Source organism: Ovis canadensis, chromosome 8 (genome assembly GCF_042477335.2).
Source record: "Ovis canadensis isolate MfBH-ARS-UI-01 breed Bighorn chromosome 8, ARS-UI_OviCan_v2, whole genome shotgun sequence".
In the NCBI taxonomy this organism is placed as follows: Eukaryota; Metazoa; Chordata; class Mammalia; order Artiodactyla; family Bovidae; genus Ovis; species Ovis canadensis.
In genome coordinates this window covers 36,465,536-36,482,019 of record NC_091252.1, presented here as the reverse complement: position 1 = coordinate 36,482,019, position 16,484 = coordinate 36,465,536, and the positions used below count along the sequence as shown (strand labels likewise).

The 16,484-nt window shown below is 45.5% G+C and overlaps 1 long non-coding RNA gene across 1 annotated transcript; it reads right to left on the bottom strand.

Annotated features, from left to right (window-relative positions):
- Positions 1-9,412: 9,412 nt before the first annotated feature.
- Positions 9,413-14,946, bottom strand: LOC138444728 (uncharacterized). The gene is made up of 3 exons (XR_011258563.1): positions 14,852-14,946; positions 14,400-14,610; positions 9,413-10,046 (listed from the first exon to the last, which is right to left on the bottom strand). It is a non-coding gene; the product is annotated as an uncharacterized lncRNA (long non-coding RNA).
- Between the last annotated feature and the right edge of the window lie 1,538 nt (positions 14,947-16,484).

Genomic DNA, 16,484 nt, shown 5'->3' with positions numbered 1-16,484 from the left:
CTTTCATCCACAAATAAACACTGGTGTTGTCTTTGTCTGCATGTATTATTTATCATTCAATTCATGGTCTCTCTGTCAATCAGCCTGTGGGTGTGTGTGCCTGAATTTAAATGAAATTTATCTGTGTGGTCAAAGAAGTCCTTTAGGAAACTAAAAAAGAGGCTGGGAGTGGGGGTGCAGCAGCTTGGGCACGTGCTGCCCAGGGAGCAGGAAGCTGACTTTGGAGCAGCTGCCTCTACAGAGCGCATGCGGCCCTTCTTAGCTCTAAGGTCACCAGGCAAGTGGATCTAGAAGCCTGGAAGGCAATTCCTGGATCTACTACAAAAGAATCGGTCAGCCCAATGAAGACCTTCAAGTACCTGATAGCAAGGATACAGCATAGATGGTTAGCTTGCAACTCACAACTGATGAGAACTCATTGCCCATTCTCCTGCTTTATAATTTCTAATTTCCCTCAAAAAGGACAACTGCAAGGAAAAGAAACTGAAAAGCAATTTATTTGTTCCCTTCTACTCTGAAGTGGTTATAGGTTTTCAGAATTTGTTGGTGGAAATTATAGATGCCATTTGCAAAATAATAGTAATAATACCAGCATTTCCCTGCATGTAGCCAGCCGCTGGAAACAATAGTTGAAGGGTTTTCATTCCCATGGCAACAGGATGTACTCCCGGAAATAAGGCGGAGGGGCCAACACCTTGGAGGCCTTTTACTCTCTCTGTGGACCCTGTGTCTGACTTTGTCCACTTGGCCAGGAAACGTTCACAGGGTCAACAGCTAATAGTTTCGGTCCCTGGAGCTGCTGTTTAAAGGTGGAGAAGCCCAGACTTTATCTTGATGAATTCCCAAGTGCAGCTCTCCTCTTCTGATGCAAATTTAAAGAGATTTTGTTAAAAGATGAGATGCTTTTGAAAAGAACCACAAGTTGGAAAATTTCCTTAGAGTTATTGAAAAGAAAATTTTAGGCAAAATCTCCACAAAGGATATTCTCTTTCCCCTCCTCCTTTCCTTGCCCAAGTATCAAATGAGTGAATTAAGTAGGAGGCATACATAGCAGCATCCAAACTGGAGAGACAAGGCTTGGGCTTGAATAAAAACAGCCAGTGGCAATGTACAGTAATCACTGCCCCGTGGCACACAGCAATTCGCACAGGTCATTGTGGCCTAACAAACCTGAAGGAACGTCAAACAACAACTCCCTTTGTGAATCTCGTTCAAGAAAATATTTCAACATCCTACAGTTCCTTAGGGCATTGTGTATTGTGTGTGTTATTGGACAGGCTGTCCCCATAAACGCTGCCAGATCCCGAGCTGTGTGTGAATTACAGCTGTAGGACTATTACTCCCTTCCTCCTCCCCGTTTCCTTTTCCCCTCCTGCCCCACCCTTCTTTCTTTAGCACTTTTTATAGAATATCTCTTTCATCCCTAACTTCATGGTGACCTGTGTTCATTTCTGGTGAGGAACACCCTCCCCTTAAATCTCACAACACTGTAGAAACTCAGACCTTGACTTGCAGATTTGAGAACCTCTCCCTTCCAGCTGGCATGTGGAGTTGGTATTCTCCCAGTGGACGTGAGAATTGCTTACATTCTGGTTTCCTTTTGGGGACAGAGTTCACATATAATCTTCTCTCTGCCTCACAACTTTTCCTTGATATAAGATGGGGGTCAACTTGGTGTGCCTTCAAGAAGCCCCCATCCAGTACCATAGAGCTTGGTGGCTGTGGTAGAGAGTGCAGACCCTGGAGCCCAACCACTAGGGCTTGAGTTGTGCTTTGCCACTTGTGTGCTGTGTTGCTTTGGTAAATCACTCAACTTCTCTGTGCTCCTCTTAACTAAGTAAATCACTTAACTTCCTTTACTCCTCTTTCACATGGGGGCAACAGTACCGACGTTGTTGTTCAGTCACTCTGTCGTGTCTGACTGTTTGCAACCCCATGGACTGCAGCATGCCAGGCCGCCCTGTCCTTCACCATCTCCCTACTATACATTGTAGGGTTGTGAAAATTAAATGAGTTAACCTATGTTCCAAGCTTCCTTCCTTAGAAGAGTGGTTACCAATGGGTAAACTACACAATAAGTATAGCTGCTGCTGCTGCTAAGTCACTTCAGTCATGTCCAACTCTGTGCGACCCCATAGACAGAAGCCCACCAGATTCCCCCGTCCCTGGGATTCTCTAGGCAAGAACACTGGAGTAGGTTGCCATTTCCTTCTCCAATGCATGAAAGTGAAAAGTGAAAGGGAAGTCATTCAGTCGTGTCTGACTCTTCAGGATCCAATGGACTGCAGCCTACCAGGCTCCTCTGTCCATGGAATTTTCTAGGCAAGAGTTCTGGAGTGGGGTGCCATTGCCTTCTCCGATAAGTATAGCTATTATTATTCAAAAAGTGATGGTCCTGGGGCTAACATCTGAAGCCAAGCACGGTACTGAGTTAGTACATCTGACCTGCACAAAGCCCTTTTGGGGCATGAAATATTACCACCTTGGTCTTGTAGATGAGGAAACTTGCCACCTGATGTCAGTCAATTATCCATTAACAAGTAACAGAAACAGGTAACTAACCTGGTTCTGTGTGATACTGAAGCATAGACACTGAATTACAATGCTGGACTGTGTGTATATGAGTTTGGCTTTTGTTTTACAATGTGGGTGAAGGTTTGGGTAGGAAAAGCAACCTTTTCAGAGAGTAATTTTTGTCTTCTTAGTCTCTCACTTGGATTTGAGAAACTAATTCCTGTTAGATAATGACTGGATCCATGAAGATCATTTTATATAAGCGGATCCTCTGCATGCATGTCTTTCTTGGCATATATCTCTTAGATGCTCAATGGATTATACATGGCGTGGGAAAGTATGGCCAATTTCAGAAGTGGGTCCAAAGCTGGGTAAAGGAAGATAAGCCACTGCTATTGACTGTGGCTTCCACAGTATCTAAAAGTGCTTCTCTTCCCTGAAAAACACCAGCCCTGTGTTCTAATCAGTTTACTGGTCACCTTGGAGGAAGCTCAAAAAATCGAGTCCAGGACACAAATTCTAATGAGAGCAAGAGGGGGCAGGACTGGGGCCTCCACAGGTGAGGGGCCTGGGTAGCTGGGATTACTTGCAGGTTGTTGTTGTCGGCCAGTCAGTAAGTTGTGTCCAACTCTTTGCGACCCCACAGACTGCAGCACACCAATCTTCCCTGTCCTTCACTATTTCCTGGAGTTTGCTCAAACTCATGTCCATTGAGTCGGGATGCCATCCAACCATCTCATCCTCTGTCACCCCCTTCTCCTCCTGCCCTCAATCTTTCCCAGCCTCATGGTCTTTTCCAGTGAACCAGCTCTTCACATCAGGTGGCCAAAGTATTGAAGCTTCAGCTTCAGCATTAGTACTTCCAATGAATATCTAGGGTTGATTTCCTTTAGGACTGACTTATTTGATCTCCATGCTGCCCAAGGGACTATCAGGAGTCTTCTCCAACACCACAGTTAGAAAGCATTAATTCTTTGGCGCTCAGCCTTCTTTATGGTCCAACTTTCACATCCACTCATGACTACTGGAAAAGCCATAGCTTTGACTGTATGGATGTGAGAGTTGGACTGTACAGAAGGCTGAGTGCCGAAGAACTGATGCTTTTGAAGTGTGGTGTTGGAGAAGACTCTTGAGAGTCCCTTGGACTGCAAGGAGATCCAACCAGTCCATTCTGAAGGAGATCAACCCTGGGATTTCTTTGGAAGGAATGATGCTAAAGCTGAAACTCCAGTACTTTGGTCACCTCATGCGAAGAGTTGACTCATTGGAAAAGACTCTGATGCTGGGAGGGATTGGGGGCAGGAGGAGAAGGGGACGACAGAGGATGAGATGGCTGGATGGCATCACTGACTCGATGGACGTGAGTCTGAGTGAACTCCAGGAGTTGGTGATGGACAGGGAGGCCTGGCGTGCTGTGATTCACGGGGTCACAAAGAGTCGGACACGACTGAGCGACTGAACTGAACTGAACTGATTGTATGGACCTTTGTTGGCAAAGTGATGTTTCTGCTTTTCAATACTCTGTCTAGTTTCGTCATAGCTTTTCTTCCTAGGAGCACATGTCTTTTAATTTCATGGCTGCAGTCACCATCTGCCAGAATTTTGGAGCTCAAGAAAATAAAGTCTGTCACTGTTTCCACTTTTTCCCCTTCTATATGCCATGAAGAGATGGAACCAGTTGCCATGATCTTTGTTTTTTGAATGAGTTTTAAGCCAGCTTTTTCACTCTCCTTTTTCACCTCCATCAACAGGCTATTCAGTTTCTCTTCAATTTTAGTGGTATCATCTGCATATCTGAGGTTGTTGATATTTCTCACAGTAATCTTGATTCCAGCTTGTGAGTCATCCAGCCCAGCATTTTGTGTGATGCACTCTGCATGGAAGTTAAATAAGTAGGGTAACAATATACAGCCTTGATACATTCCTTTCCCAATTTTGAACCAGTTTGTTGTTCCCATGTCTGGTTCTAACTGTTGCTTCTTGACCTGCATACAGGTATCTTAGGAGACAGGTAAGGTGGTCTGATATTCCCATTTTCTTAAGAATTTTCCAGTTTGTTGTCATCTGCATAGTCAAAGTCTTTCACGTAGTCAATGAAGCAGAAGTAGGTGTTTTTCTGGAATTCCCTTGCTTTTTCTACTTGCAGGTAGCTGACACCTGAGGCTGTCTGGGGTTTCCTAAATGAAGAAGGTGTTGATCAAAAGAACTATTGCAGATCACTTTTATTTGAGAACTTTTGCCTAAATCTGGCCTTGGGTAACCCATTAAGTTTCTGGAAACCAGTAGTTCTTCCTTCATATGCCAAAACACATGCACCGCTTACTCTCTGGGGGTATTTAAACACTGGTGTTGTATTAAATTTCACCTTATTAAAATAACTGCTATAGGGGGGAAATCCTATTGGGCACACGAGCTGTAGCAAATGGAAGCTACATTTATTCTTTCCCTCTTTAACATGCACAGTCCACTGGGCTGATAACCAAACCCCAGTCTCCCTCAATAAACTCAGAGGACTGCTCTGTCTAGAAATGAATATCTGTAATTACAAGGTTTCTTTTACATAAGGAGCACCCTGAATCACGTACCTTCTAGGTCCCTTGTGGCTTTGTCTCAATTCACAAAGGAAGAATTTCATTTTCTTTCTCCAGAGGAGACTTTTAAAGGATGTTGGCTTTCGCCAAAGCGTTTTCGGAAGTAGGACAATGAAGCAGGTTGGCTTTTTCCCTGAAGCCCTGGTTCCATCTTCCTTGGTGAACTGCAGGCATTTCACCCCCATAGACAAGGATCCACCTGCTGCGGTTTTGCATTCACCTGCAGTTCCCATGGGAACGGCCTGAAGCCATGTGACTTCCCTGAACCTCATTTTCCTCCAGGTTTAAAATGAGTTTAACAGAAGTAACTGCTTCACAAGACTCTTATGAGAATTAAGCAATAAAGCACAAGAAGCACCTGGTGCTGTGCTTGTCGTAGAATAAGCACTCAATTAACAACTAGTACGATCCCTCCAGCCTTGTTGGAGTCTGGTCTTGTCTCCTTAGGTGTCATGGTTCTGAAAAGTCCATTCTGGTGTCTTCTAGAAACTCGTGAGAGAGTCGTGTAATTTTCCTTAACTAACTCCTTGCAAGCCTGTGCTAATTTACCCATGCGGTTCTCCAACAGCATTAAAGGAATGCCTCACACCTTCTCAAATGTGGAATTAAAATCAAAGACTGTAGTCATTGCCCTCAGTTATACGAGGCATAAATAAACTTCTCTGAGAGACTTGGAAAGTTGCCTAGTTCAAGGCTAGTTAGCTCTACATCTCCAGACTGTGTGTACTATGGCGCAGGGCTCCCTCCAGCTTGGAAATTTTGTTATTTAACGATATTTCAGTGCCTGGGAGGGGGTTTCACAGCACATCTCTAAGAGTCAGGGCCTCCCTCCTTGTGTTTGGGGTTTGAGAGAGGGTGTAGTCCCTCTGACCACAGAGACTGTGTTTCAACTTCAGGACAACTCTTTCATGGGGAGTTGTCAGAATGCAGTCAGCCTTGGTGGTAAAGAAGGACTCACGAGGCAGACCTTGGATGAAACAGTCAGGTGAAATCTTCAGCATCCACCTATTTTCTGAATCCTAGAATTTCAGCTAGAACATTTCCAATGGCCATTCTCGCAGTTATTCTGAAAGTGAAGACAGGTAAGGGGATTGTTTTGAGTACTGCCTTCCAGGGCAAAGCATCTCGAAAAGTTGTCAGAGCTTGCTATTTCTTGTTCCTTTCTCCATTCTCTCCTGAGACCTCTCCCATCAGACTTTTGACCCCTTCTCTGCATTTAAACAGCCCTTGCTAAGATTGACAGTGACCTCCACGTTGTTACACCCAGTACTCCTAGAGCTCCTGTTACTGGACCCATCATTGTATTTGATACGGTTGATTACTCTCTGCTGTTTCAGAAGCATCCAGTGGGTGCCTCTCAGAAGCCTCCCAGTTTCCCTCTGGCCTCTCCATCTGCTCCTTTCAGTCTCCTTTGCTGACTTCTCCCAGTATCCCACACTTGTGAACACTGGAGGGGCCCAGGCCTGGGTTTTGGACATCCTGTTCTTCAGGCACTCCCTGGGTGGTCCAGCCTCATGAACATAAATACTGATGACTTGTAGATTTATGCCTCCAGCTTGTACCTCTCCCCTGAAATCCAGACTCATATATGGAATTTCTTATGCAACATCTCCACTTGGATGTCTGGTAGGCTGAGGCTACCTCCAAAACATATCTGCCTCATAGTTCCTGCCACATATGTGTGCTACTTTAAATGGCAAAGGGCAGTTGATGATTATGCGATTATGTTAAAGGTACTGAAACACGGAGATGCTCCTGGTTTGTCTGGGTGGGTCTGAGATGCAATCACCTGTAACCTTACAAGAGGAAGGGGCAGGGAGACCTGACACACAGAAGACGAGAAGGCCGTGTGACCACGTGTCCATGGAAGCAGAACTTGAAGTGCTGCAGGAATGCCAGGAGCCCAGGAATGCCAGCAGCCACCAGGAGCTGGAAGCTGCAAGGAACCGATTCTCTCCTGGAGCCCTGTGGTGGCCCTGCTGACCCCCCGATCTCATCCACTGAAACGAATTTCGGACTTCTGCTCTGTAGAACTGTGAGAGGATACATTTGGTTATTTCAAGCCACCAGGTTTGTGGTAATTCATTAGGCAGTCATAGAAGGAAATCGAATACCAGGCAGCGGACTTCGCTGGTGATCCAGTAGTTAAGACTCTGTGCTTCCATTGCAAGGAGCGTGGGTTCGATCCCTGGTTGGGGAACTAAGATCCCACATGACATGCGTTGTGGTCAAAAATAAATAAATAAATTTAAAAAATTGAATACCAGGCTTAATAGGTGTCTAGAACCCAACCCTATGGATCCAGAATCGCACTCCTGAGATTGCCTGTAAGTCTGCTATGAAACTTCGATTCTTCCAACTGCTCAGACCAGAAACCCTAGAGTTAGTCGTAACCCTTCTCTTTATTTCGTATTTCACATCCCATTTGGTGAATCCTGCTTACTCTGCCTTCAGAATATATCCAGCTGCTGCCCCTGCCATCCTGTCCAGGCCGTTGCCACCTCTTGTCTGAATCATCACAGAGCCTCTAGCACGTCTCCCTTCATCCTCTTGCCCCTGACATAGTCAAGAAGAGACCAAACAGCATCCAGAGACCCTCCACATGGTGCCCTGGGGCCCCGAGGACGCGTGTGCTCAGTTGTGAAAGCAGAAGCCAAAATTCTCAGGATGACTTCAGGGCCCCCTATGACTCGACGCCTACCTCCTTCTCTTCATGCCCTCACACACTTCTCACCTCTCATTCTATTCCAGCCACAGGGCTCTGGCTTCCGTTCCCTGAACTCTCATGCCCTGAGGCCTTTGCACTCGCTGTCCCTTCTGCCCACAGTGCTCTTCTCTAGGGTATCTGACTCCCTCACCTTTTTCAGGGCTTTCAAATGCCACCTTCCTCATGAGGTCTTCCTGGTCATTCTATTTAAAATTTCTCCCCTAATGGAAACCCTTCACTCCACTATGCCCCTGATTTCATTTTCTCTTTAGAGCTTATGAAGATCTGACGTACGTATTTATATTATATATTTTATATACTTATTGTGTTGATTGCCCTTTGCCTGCACCAGAATATGAAGTTTATGAAGAAATAGTTTTTTTTTTTTTAAAGTTCTGTCCAGGGCTTCCCTGGTGGTCCAGTGGTTAAGAATCTGCCTGCCAATGCAGAGCACACGGGTTTGATCCCTGGTCTGGGAGGATCCCACATGCCACAGGGCAACTAAGCCCTTGTGCCACAGCTACTGAAGCTGGCACACGCTAGAGCCTGCGCTCGGCAATAAGAGAGGCCTCTGCAGTGAGAAGCCTGCACACCACAACTAGAGAGAGCCCACGTGCAGTGATGAAGACCCCGTGCACCCAAAAACAAATAAAAACACATTTCCATTAAAAAAAAAGTTCTATCCATTGCCATATGCCCAGTGCCTAAAGTAGTACCTAATACATATTGAAAGTATTAGTCGCTCAGTCATGTCCGACTCTTTGCGACCCCATTGACTGTAGCCCACCAGGCTCCTCAGACCACGGAATCTTCCAGGCAAGAATACTGGAATGGACTGCTGTTCCCTTCTCCAGGGGATCTTTCTTACCCAAGTATTCAACCCAGGTCGTCTACATTAAAGGCAGATTCTTTATGGTCTGAGCCACTAGGGAAGCCCTAGCACATAGTAAGTGCTCAATAAATACTTGCTGAATGGTTGATAGATGAATGAATGATGAATTAATTTCCTGGTGGCCATTTTAGCCAAGGGAGTAGAGATATTCACACCCCTTTCCCAAAGAAACTACAACACTCCCACATCGTAATTAAGTTTCACTAGTGGTGTGAAGTATAAGAGATCCTTTGTTTAGGAAAGAATCCTTTGTTTAAAATGAAAAGAGAATAGTAATTCCTTAATTTCCTTTGTCCTCACCCACTAGCCTGTTAGCTATTTCAATTCTTCATTCATAGAGTCTTTTAAAGTTCTCCTAGTCTCTTGAGTTTCTGGGGTTATGTAAATTATGAGAAAGTTAGAAATGTAGAGAAGAAACTGATGAAAATCTAGGATCATTTTACTTTTAATGGTTCCGTATCAGAAATAATAAAATAATATAAAATATTCTTCCCTGGCAGGTCACACCAGAACACGCGAGATCCTTAGCTCTCCTCTAGCACAGGGAAGGTGCAAAGTTAGTGCCTAGTAAATGAAAGTACAGTCAGCCTTCTGTATTCTCAGATTCCATGCCTTGGAATTCAACCAACCACGGACTGAATTTTCTTGAGATAGGGACCATTACTAATCTTTTCTTTAAAAAAACAATGAAACTCTGGCACAAAGAAATTAATTTGCTAAAAGTCACTGTATTACTTTTCCCATGGCTACCATACGTAACAAAGCTCTACAGACTGGCTGGCTTAAACAATAGAAATCATTTCTCACGGTTTTGGAAGCCAGAAGTCTGAATCAAGGTGCTGGCAGGGCCATGCCCCCTCTGCTCCAGGCCTCTCCCCTAGCTGTGGCTGTCCCTGGCCCTGCGCGTGTCTTCACGCAGCATTCTCCCTCTGTGTGTCTCTGCGTCCACATTTCTTCTTTTTATTAATATAAGGACACCAGTCATATTGGACTAGAGGCCCACCCTTCTGTAACATGATCTCATTTTCACTGATCACATCTGCCAACACCCCAGTTTCCAAATAAGGTCACATTCTGAAGTCCCTGGGGGAGTAGGACTTCAACATATGAATTCTGGGAGCACGCAACCGCAGTCGCCCACCAATCAGCAAGCGGCAGAACCAGGACTTGAACTCAGTTGTCTGCTGTTGACACCACGATGGTCTATGACCCGTGCCTGGACAGATTGCAGGGACGATGGTGGTGCTGCAGAGAGGGTGGGGACCAGATCCGCGGCTGTGGTGCTTGGAGTCATTGTCTTTGTACGGTGCTCAGGATGTTCATTTGCCCTCACCTTCTACTTCTATGAAAAAAAAAAAGAATAGAACCATGGCTGATGTCTCACACGTTTTATAATAAATTTTTGCCTACTTTTGACTGTTCTGTTGCCTTTCTGACAACGCTGATGGTTTTCCACTGGGATTTAGGATGTTACAGTGAGACATCTTGGAGTAATGGATGGGGGTGAGTGAACATGATTCCCCTACCCTGGACTAGACTGAGAGCTAACGATTTATCTTCGCATTATTTAATCAGTAAATTATTGAGCCCTCCTATTGTGCTGGGCAGCATGCTAGTCATGGAGATAACCTGAGACCATGTCAGACTTCAGGCCTGCCCTCTCAGAGACTGCAGTCTCATAGGGGGTGGGCAGTTATGACAGAGGCTGTGGATTTGGGGTGAAGCGCAGGTCCATGAATCAAAAACCATGCAAGGAAGGCAGTGGTAAGCTTTTCATGTTGGTGAACAACAAGTATAGTTCATGAAAAATCCTGAGGATACTTTCATATCTTAGAGGAAGCAATACCATGGACACACGTGCACAGCATTTAGATTGCTTTCCTATTACTGAGCCATGTGGCGGATGGAAAGAGGGTGGAGTGAGGTAAAGTTGCAGTGGCTGGTTTTCTGCACCCCATGATTGTGATTTTCTATGTCAAGCCTTTCATACTTCCACCCCTACCCAGCCCACATGATTGTCGGTGTCAAAGACCAAGCTGGAAAACCAGCCGCAGGACAGCTAACAACAGACAATGTCAGGAGTCTTATTTCTGCTCCAGGCAGGATGCATTTTTATCTCTCTCTGAACACTGGAAATCACTCTTTCCATCACGTGCTTCCCTTCTACCATTTTACTCAAAAGCCCAGAGAACATGGGGCATAGAACACACTCATGACAGCCCGTGGGGCAGAGAGAGGGTGTAAGAGAGCCAGTCCCCCAGTGACAGGGAAAGATTCAGCTGGCAGGCAGCATGGTGCCCAGTGTGTGGGAGGCACAGAGCTGCAACTCAGCCTGGAGAGAGGCCAAGTCAGGCAGCAACCAACAGAGGAGGGGCGGCCCAGGAGAAGAGGCGCCTGAACACATCAGAACTCAAGCCAGTTGGCAGCAAACTCCTTTATCAGCTCCCAAATGATAAAGAGGTGGAATTATGTCTTGGATCCCAACGCACACCATCATCTGAAGTTGTGTGTGCAGAGATGTCTAAGTGCGCTCTGTGTAACATACATCTGGCTCTCAGTCCAGGGTACTGGTCCAGCTTCCCCCAGTAAATGCTTCTAGCATGTCCTTAAAAATCCTTGATCCAAGAACCTTCTCAGGTGTCACTTTAGATGGTTGTCTGTATGGAGTATTCAAATCTTTTCCGTGGCCAGAGGGGGAAAACTTAGAAAATCATACAGCTTCCAGAATGGAGCTAAAACATGGCTTATCTCAGTCTGTTGTACCTTACACCCTCATTACACAACAGGGACTGTGTCTTGATTTTTTACTTCCCATAGCACCAAGCACTACATGTGGCAGGCATTAAATAAACATACATATATATGTATGTGTGTGTGTGTATATATATGTATATATATGAACATATGTTGAAATAAACTACATGTTCTGACAGTTTCAGTCAACACTACACATTTTGGGCTGGGGTTTCCAGGCTTTCTGTGTCATCCAGCCCCATAGGGCTGCTAAGACATGTGAGTTTTGACTGTCTAACCACATCCTGTTGTGCACAGGTACTTGCCACCCAAGCACTTGTGAAAGCAGTTGACTCTACTAATCTAAAGTGATAACAGATTACTGATGGTGACGTTGGATAAGCGCCTCCAAGAGTAGTAGACCCACTGCCGTTACTGTTTGTTAATCAGACGTGAGCTGAGATGATCTTTCCTGAATGTCAAAGAGGGCAGGGTCCATAGAAAAAAACTCTCAGCGTTCCAGTTGATCTTTAAACAGGATCTCTCATCTTGTGAGGCAAGATATCTGATACACAGAGTAAATATGCCCAGTTGAAGGACACAGCTACAAGTTAAGCTGTAGAGTTTAATTCCTGGTGAAAGGGTCAGAGGGCAGCCAGTCTCCTCGCAGGAGCTTTTAGCATCATGTGTCTGGGTTGTGAATTCCCAAGTGGTGGGGTGATTATTGCCCTCCAAAAGGTAAAGACAGAGAAATCTGGCTTCTGTTCTTCCTCATTCCCTCCTCCATTCCATGCAGCCCTAGGAACACACTTTACAGAAGTGTGGGCTTATGAGGTCGATGACCTCTGGGTTATCTACCTGAGTAGCAGAGTCAGTGAAACCTGGACGGAGTAATGGGTTTTGGGTTTGAACTCAATATGTATACCTAGAAGTCTCTATTGCTAACCTCCTCCTTTTTATTGGCCAAACGAAATGCAAATCAACTGATACAGCTCAGAAGTGTGGCATCCAGAGAAACCCTAGGCTTGCACCGGAGGTAAATCATGGTTCAGTCAAGTGGCACAGAGAAAACCCAAGAGCAGAGGGCCTTCACGGAAGGGCCCAGCTTCTTGCTGCTCGGGCCTCACACTGTGGGAAAGAAAAGGACTGTTGAAGAAATATCTTGCTGTTCTTAATTGCTCTAAGAGCTGTTCAGGCAAATTTAAGGGAAAGAAATCTAGGCCAGGAATCATTCTACCCCTGTATTGCTGTAGGCTCCACTCGCCAACTCCCTCTAGGACGAGGCTCCCTGCTGGTACTCATCACAGATTCCTTGTACACTGAGACAATGAACTTGCCCTAATAGATTTTCTCATGTTCAAAGTATTAAGATTGGGCTAGAATACAAAGCTGTATGGCAGTTGCCCTAAGGCTGGTCTGAGGGTCAGATGAATGTGCTGTGATTTGTGTACAGACAGAAGGCAGGTGGAGTGACAAGAGAAAACTAAGAGCCCACAGTTTTATCCCAGGAGGATTCTGGTGAGATCGGATCTGTTGACTGGCTTCTGAAGGCATCCTCTGTGGACCAGTACAGTCTTCATCTGCAAGACTTTCTGCTGGAGATGCAGAGACCACCTAAAGTCAGTCCTCACTATGCAGATTTCTGCACATTCTGTCTTTGGCACTAACAATAAACAAGATACATTAGGAAGGACGGGAGTCGGGAGGGCACAGGGATTCGTGGCACTTAAGATCTGGTCGTCGGACGGTGTGAACTATTGCTGAAATGGCTGTTGAGCAGGACTGCGGCAGAGGCGATGGTGAACCTGCTTCTCTGTGTTCCCTGTGGCTGCTCTCCCGGGGCCGCACTTGGGCAGGAGGAGAATCTGGTGACAGCAGTGGCTTCTTTTCTCTTCCACGCGCCGTCTCTCTGTTATTCAGCAATCTGCAGGGTGCATTATGTGCAAGCATTCTTCTCTTTCAGCTTCTCCCCTGTTTCCCAGGGATCAGATTCAGGGAGTCAAAAGTTACTGAGGGAACGTGTAGCCCTCCATTCTTCTCTAATCTCAGAATAATTCTGCAGAGCTGTGCCTATCATATAAGTGTTTTAACACAATTTGACACCCAGGACCCCCTAAGTTTAAAGGAAATGTCCTGGGTCTGGGACAAAATGCTCGATTTAAATCATGCAAACAAATAAATAAATCATGCGCGCCTGTGTGTATTCAGCACATCTGGACACGCACCTACTGTGTCACTAGACTTTAACGAAAGCCTCCGACTTAACCTCCTCCCTCTTTAGACTTTCTGTGATGTGGCCCCATGCCACCTATCTGATCCTACTTCCCACTCATTTGGAACCTCTTTGGCTGAGTACACACACCCACGAGGGTGTACCACAAGCTCACTGCCGGCACGCAGCGTTGCTGCTGGCCAGCGTGCCATCTGTGATACTGCTCATCCTCATCACAGCACGGTTCACCGAGAGGAGCCTGCAGCTGGCCTCCAGTAAATACTAGACTCATCGGTTCATCTGTGAAGCCACTGTCTTTGAACTCATCAGTGAGGGGTATCTGGAGTTGCCTGGTGCAACTGAAAAGGGAAATTTTGAGAAACCAAGGAATCTAGGGCAGCTTCTGCTTTGAATTTGGGACTGAAGCTAATTTAAAAGGCTGCCAAAAATCTGGAACCACTTTGCTGGCTGCAAGTTGTTGGTGAAGGCATGGAGAGTGTTTCCTTTTTCCTGAGGTCAGTTTATAACATTCTGGAAAGGTTGTCCTCTCCCCCAGGCTGAAATCAACCTCACCCTCATTAGTTTCCTTTAAGGCTTGCCTGTCCTTCCCAGCATCCCCTGCCACACACACTCACACACACACACACACACACTCGGCTGGACCAGGATTGTTAATCTCCTCCTTTTTTAAGGCTCCTGGAATTCATTACCATCCTTTCCCACTTACCCAGACATAACCTGAAATCTTACCAACATCAGAATTGTCTTCATATAAGGTGTTTCTTCAGTGACTCTTTGCACTCAGTGCTGTGCTGGGCAAAGCAGCAGATAAGCTCAGGGATTGAGGTCTACGCCGCTCGGTTGTATTGCCTTTCCATGTTTAGGATCTTTGGTCAGTTAATAAATAACTTCTTTTCGTTTCCCTTTACTTTTTCTTTGCATTATTTCCTTTTCTTTTTGCCTGTAAAATGGGAATAAGATCACTTATCTCATGGAGCTGTTCAGAGGAATAAGTGAAGTCATCTACCCAAAGCACTTTGACAACTATAAAAACTCATGTAACATGCTTGCTGTTATTTCCATCATCAAGTGGAAAGCCTGGCACTTTAGCACATTTTGGTTGAAAGAAAGAAAGAATTAATTAATTAAATAAAACCCAAAGTCTGAACCACAGAATCAGGTTGGGAAGAGGTTACACTCACCCATGATATACCACGAGAACAGTGTCTAACGATACCTCACTAACTGAGACGCCCGTTTTGGGCAGCAGCAATTATTGAGAACATAGTTGAAGACCAGTGTCCCCAGGTCAGCCAGAATAAATATTCCTGAACACATGCACCAAAACACGTGCCCTTTACTCACTAAGGCGGTCTTCAAACAGAGCCGATTTGTTCTCACGATTTTGTTTGTTCTTCGAACAACATGCTTCTCTGGGCTCCCAACCTCACAGAAACATTTTGGAGCAAACGAAAGATGGGAACATCTGGCTAAAGGAAACTTGTCACAGGCCCAGGAGGCATCACCGTGATCGACCCTCATGTCATAATTTGATGTTTTTAATGACGGCCATTTGTAATCAGGCAAAGCCTCAAGTAGATTTAGTACCTCCTGAAGTCATTTAAGCTAAATAAAACATTTAAGAAATGTCAGAAAGAAAAGAAATTTGCGTGCTTAAAATCAGAAAAGCGCAGGGAAAGTGTAGCATGGCTGTGTCCCCAGATGCGGAAGGACACTGTCTGGGTTACATATGTGACTGCTGAGAAGGGCAAGCCGAGGCTGGTCACAGAGGGCGTCCCTTCCCAGAAGAGAGGATGTGAGGGGTAACCGCTTTTGTGGTAGCAGGGGTCTTCATCTGTGCTCCACACAGCTCTAAGTGCTTTTCCTGTATCAACACTAAATCCGTGGAACAGCTTTATGAAGTAGCCTTGTTAGTATCTTCCTGTTATAGATGAGAAACAGAGAGGTTAAGTAACTTCCCCCAGGTCACATAGTCGTGGAGGTTAGTCTGGCTCCAGACTCTATGCTCCTATTGCTCCCCCAGGTTTTAAAAGAGGAGAATAAAATTCACCGATAGGAAGAAAAACCATAGGAGCAATGCACTGAGTGCGGATGATGAAGGAAAAAGAAATTATTAAAATAGTACTTTGAAACTGTGAGATCAGGAAGAAGGCTGCCCTGTAGCTTTTTGCTGTTGTTAAAGAAAAATTCATGGGACATCCCTGGTGGTCCAGTGGTTAAGACTCCCAGCTTCCATTGCAGGGGGCACCAGTTCGATTCCTAAGAGAATCCAACTAAGGGAGAACTAAGAACATGCTGCCGATTCAGCAAAACAAAAAACATCAAAAAAATTCATGAAAAGAATGTGGTTTAGGGAGTTGTCTGAATGATGCATTAGAAGAGACCATCATTCAAAAACAGGAGTGATGATGATTTTATAAAACTCTTGTTTCAATTGTGAGTGTGTGTGCTGGGATGTGATAAACTATTTTTCTTACTAAGAGTCACAGTCAAGAGACTCTGAAAGCCCTTGCCATCTAGAGTTCGCTGCTCCACTGGGACTAAGCTGGCTGGATTTGCAGTCTCATTGCTGCTGGTCGCCTAATAGCTCCATCCATGCTGCCCACTCATTTCCAGCGGGAGAGTCCATCACTGACCGACTTGCTTGGGCAGCATCCAGAGTGTGGGTACGTGGATTCGTTCACAAGGGGCTCGTATCAGAGGCTGTGTCCATAGGTCAGTTGTGAAGTGTGGGAAAGACCAGACTGACAATAAACAAATGTGGATCAAGCGCCTACTATGTGAAGCGGCCTGTGTTAGGCGACTGGCGCTCTG